This window comes from Labeo rohita, chromosome 6, assembly GCF_022985175.1.
Source record: "Labeo rohita strain BAU-BD-2019 chromosome 6, IGBB_LRoh.1.0, whole genome shotgun sequence".
Classification (NCBI taxonomy): domain Eukaryota; kingdom Metazoa; phylum Chordata; class Actinopteri; order Cypriniformes; family Cyprinidae; genus Labeo; species Labeo rohita.
Window position 1 is genome coordinate 926,856 of NC_066874.1, and position 5,640 is coordinate 932,495.

Sequence of the window (5,640 nt, forward strand, 5' to 3'; positions counted from 1 at the left end):
TAACATCCATTTATTTATCCATCCTACCACTGTATTCTGTAGAAAAAGTACTACAGAAACAGCAGGTACTGTTAAAGTATTCTGAGAACAAAAGATAAATGTAAAACTTCAAAGCTTTTTTTTTTTTTTCCTATCAGGCAAGCCTTTATCAAACCAACATAAAAGACTGTCTTGATGAACTTTCCTTTGCACGTTTTTGAGGTTTTGTGGTCAGGCTGACAGTAGTTGCAGTGGGTTTCTGAGTGCATTATTGCCCCGGCACACACGCACACACACACACACACACACCTGGCACCGCTCAGCTCCAGCACACACTTTCAGATTGTTTTAATATGGTAAACACCTAAATCACACACAGACGTACTCAACACACCATACTGAGATAATCATCATCACCTTCCGAATGTGTTTAACCTGACGCACAACACAACAGTGAAGAAAATATTGTAAAAACCTGCTGAAACACCAAAACTGGTTAAGTCCAAAATAAACATTTGGAGTAAAATCTTTAAAAAGCATGCTTTATGTCTTGCCCTGTCCAAGAAATAAAAAATAAAATAAAATAAAATAAAATAAAATAAAATAAAATAAAATAAAATAAAATAAAATAAAATGCATATAGTTATATCTTTGTAGAAAAAGCAAAGCATTCAAATTTGCTGTATAAAGTGCATGCAATATCTGGATGAATTACTACATTTAAATACTGTATCTCACAATGCAAGGCACTTGACCTTCCATTTCTAATGTGACAAATGAACTACATAATATATGTTGCAATTTTTCTGCCACATTCTTTTGACTACACTGAAAAACATGTTATTTTGAAATGTGAAAATGTTAAATTAAACTTGCAATGTAATGAAGTCATGTGAAAACACTGAGGCATGCTATTGAAACGTATATCATTACATACTGTACTACATATATGCTTCATATATCTGGTGAGATACATAGAACAGAACACTAATATTCCATTCTGAAGGAGGTTATCGCTCTCTGATTGAATCAAGACAACACAGACCTGAAGATCTTATATACAGAAGCTGTGTAGAGTTGTACTTGAAGTAGACGATTCTGAAGCTGCTATAATCAGGATTTTTAACTGCAGACATCAGAAAAGATGGATGTGTGGTGTTTAATTCTAACCTTCGTGAAGTCAGTACTGCAGTGGGTCATTTCTAATTTAAAAGCAGAGCTTTACTAGTAGTTCTTTCATCCTTATTAAAGACATTTCAGGGCATACGGTAGCCAGGAGGTATGCTTTAAATATATGTCATTTACTGGCTTTCAGAAGGGAAATCTGGGTTTTATTGAGGAAAGTTACAGTTATCGTGAGCACTACAAGAACAGACGCACTGAGACGACTGTTTCAACAAGGAACATTTTAAATATTTGTCGTTTCCTGAATTAAACATAGTTACTTTTGAACTCTTGTATCTCATTCTGTTTGTCCAACATATCTAGTTCCCAGCGACATTTCAGATAAACATAAAGCAACAAAACACCAGCCAATTATAACATGTTTGGTCATTAATATACAGATGTTGGACAAATAGGATTTCATGGTGGGTAGGGCAACTCAAATAGGAAAAAAATAAATAAAGCAGCATCACACAAAATGTCCAAAGAATTGCATTTGGACACATTTTGGAATGCAGTGACATACAAAATCTGGTTTGCATTGCTAGACACGTTCACATTCACATTCACATGCATTCAGGCTTAACTCTAACAATTCTTCATGCAAACTCCAGCTTGGATTGTCTGCTGATGTTCCTAAGTGTCTAACTCACAGTAGCACTGTCAGTTTATCCGGTCTGCTGTAGGTTTGGGAACATGAAAACCAGCTGGCGAAGTTGAGAAAAGCTTTTCCTGGTGCTCATGTTCCCCTCTTGAGAGCAGAGAACACACGGTTACTCAACTCAACATCAGCACACAGACACAGCAAATCAAACTTAACCAAAGATAAACAAAACAACTCATTTGCACACAAAAGCAGAGAGGATTAACTGCGTCCGTCTGCTGTCGAGCGGCTCCCGTAAACAGGCGTCTTGTTGAGATGACACAGCTGTAGTCGCACTTAAACACAACCACATCGTCACCGCTCGCACGGCAAACACAAACACACGCGAGACCTGACGAAAACAATGCTTCTGCTGGTCGAACACAGAAGTTCTTCAAGCCAGGGTGTCCTGCTTACATGAATGCTTTGAGTCATTTCCAACATAGCCAGATTGCAAAAGCCTTGGTATTTCCAAATTATTTCATAAAAATGCATAAAACAGTTCTGAGAAAAAGGCCAATTTAGCAAACCAAAATGAGTTGAAATGGACTAGAGGGAAAGAGTGGCTGTCTCGCTCTCCAAGCTTTCCCGAAGAGCCATGAACCCTGTTCAACTTTGACAGGTCTATTTAGTTTTAACTTAATTGTTTACAAACCTGTTCAGCTGAGGTCTGCAGGAGAGTTTTCATTTAGATTAATGATATGGAGCTGCTTTCTAATGAGGGTGTTTGACAGTAGACACTTCCATTCGCTGGGCCTCTGGGAAGAGCCTTTGTACTTCAGGTAATTACACACAAACCCTTCACATACTCTAACCTTTTGAGCTTAACACACATACACACACACACACTGGTGTTAGTTAATGCTAAATGCACTCAAGCATTGGACGAAATGGCTCTAGACAGACACATGCAATTAGCTTTTGCTCTTTTGGTGTGTTGTAAGCAGCAAGGACGTCGTTCTGCCTTTGGTTCTTTTGTAGGTTTGAACCCACAGGAAAGCAAAATCACAAACGAGATCTTATTAATATCCCAGTTGTTCCTCCAAGACAGCAATGAAGTCAAATGAAGGATTTCTGAGATGTCTTTTTCAGATGTTTCTTCCAATAATTTCACGTCTCTTCTAGAGTCTCAATCTATTCTCTGATTAGACTGACGGCTGATGGTCCGAGAACTTTGTCTGCTTTGATTGGCCAAGATCCACCCAAGATGCCATTTGACTGACAGGTAAAGCAACCAGTCACGTTTCGTTTTGGTGCGTGGAAATGCTGCCACAATAACAGACCGGCGTGTAAAGCTCTTGGACATATTTTAAGGATCCTATGCTGTGAAATGTAAATATTTCACATACTTTTGAAAACCCAGAGTTTAGTTGATACTGATAAGCGCTCATCGTCACAGCTGTAAACATGACAGCTTTTTTCTTTGATGAGGGAGTCTGGGGTCACGGGATCTTTGTTTCCAGGTGGAACGTTAAAGAACGCGACACACATGTCTCCAGGAAATCCTGTATAATCCAACCAAGCCGATGACGACTTCGAAGCTCCTGAAGTGTTTTTTCAGATAAGTGTGGCATATGCATCAGACGTTTATCCAATGTTCCGTGGGCATGATGTCTGAGGCTGAGACTATTCTCTGATATACTGAGATCAAGTCTTAAGATGGAGACAAGAGCAAAGAATTTGGGGTGCGTTTCTCAAAAGCAACTATGGTCACAAATTCCGTCGATATCAATAGAGTTCAATGGAACTTACAACCAGAGTTACAGTAGCTAACGATGCTTTTGGAAAACGCACCCCTGAGCTGTTTTCCACATGAACTGTAGGAGAAACGATTTAAACAATCCCGATATACATTTTTACATTTATGCATTTGGCAGACGCTTTTATCCATTGCATTCCAGTTACACATCGTATCAGTCCATGCATTCCCTGGGAATCGAACCTATGACCTTGCATTGCCAGTGCCATGCCGTACTGTATGAGCTACAGGAAGGCTCTGTTTCTTCTCTCAAATCTCCATTTCTGGCTAATGTACAGTAAAATACAAGTGCACGCGCAGGACAAACGATCTAAGCGTATCCCAGCACTGTGTACACAATATCACAGTCTCTGTCCCGCAGGACTGCTCACTTTCTTCATTTGAGTTGAATTCAGCTTGGCACGTATTCTGCAGAGGAAGAGCTCGAGGGAAAATCTACGTTTAGTCCCAGTTGTTTGGTGAGGTTTTGTGCTGGAAATGGCACGAGACAATAGAACGGGCCAGAGACGGGCCGCCGCAGCGCCTGCTATTGAGAGCAGAGAAAGTGCAGAACAAAGTGATCCGTGTGAAAGGCGAGTGGGAAGAAAGAGACAGATTATCTTAATTATCATTCAGAGGCAGCTCGCAGCAGCACCTGTGCATGAATAATAACATTTATCAGCGCTCGGAGATGTGCGAACATTCTTTAAATCACCCTCATTACCGCAGCGCCGAGAGATCAGCCCTGAATTATCCGTGTCTACACACAGATGAACGTACGGCACCTCCCTTTCTCCGAGGATGGGGCGTGCATCTGTAAAAGCCCATACGGGACCCATACGGTGCCATGGTGGGCACAGGACACAAAGAGCTCAGGGGGGAGATGGCATGGCTTCACCCTGCATTAGCTCACAGACCCCGGCGTGCTCGCAGCGCTCGGCTCCAATATTGTCTTGATGTGAAAAGCATTTGATGGGATAAGGGCCGGGTGAATGACTGAGGCTCCTTCCTGTCACACACGATCACTTCTGTTTAGCTGAGAACCTCGTCACCAGGCACACGTTCATATTTACGAATTACCGCACGTTAATGGAATGCTATGCAGCCAGACACGGGAAAATTAAAACGGAGCCACAAAAACATTTTATAAATGACTCGGATAAACGGAAAAGAAAACCCATAATAAACGATTGCAAAACTTGCAACACAGCCAAAAGCGTTGAACCAAGCAGTTTCGCAGTATACGGCACCAACAGAACTTTGGCTTCCTGTTTTCTTGCTCCCTTCGAAAACAGAAATGTTATTTTTTCTATGAAATGCAAAAGGAGAATTTGCAAAGAATCTCCATGTAGCTCTTTTCCATACAACAACATGCTGTCAAGCTCCAAAAAAAGTGCCTTAAAAATGGATGTAGGTGTTATGCAAGTCATATAATTGCTGATGAACAGACCCAAATTTGGTACTTTTCACTTATTATTTTCCTCTCAGATCTCATAAGCAGTCACACTTTTAAAGTGTTGCACTGAGATACTGTAATGATGCTTTTTTGTTCTTTTTGTAGCTAGAGAGTAAACAGTTGCATGCAAAAGAGTTCTCTAAAAATAACAATAACTTCAGAGAGAGTAATTGCTAACAAAATTTATTTTTTAGTAAATCATTACTCAAATAATGCAGAGAAGAGTGGCCATTTAAAAAAAAAAAAAAAAACAACAACAACCAAGGAGCTGGAAACTGAGTGGGCCGCACCACTGAAGCTCTGCTCAAAAACATCACGGCTGTCTTTCCTAAAATACCTTACACTTGGATAATTTGATAGTCACTCAGAATTAAAATGTCTTTTCAGAAAAAAAAGAAAGAAGAATTAATTATGCGAGTGTTAATGTTCTCCATTCTCTAATGGTGTTCCAGTCCAGAGACCACAGACGTTTAAATAAGAATCCATTTCCAAGTCCAGTGAGATTCTCCACGTCTCCACGGGCTGGAGTTGGTCAGTTTCTGGTGGCCTGAGCCTTCTCGAATCACGTCATGGTGAATTGCAAGGATTCCCCAAACGCCCACCTCAACAAACACGCTCTACGTTTGCAAACGATCCCCGATTTCACGCAAGACTCCATCA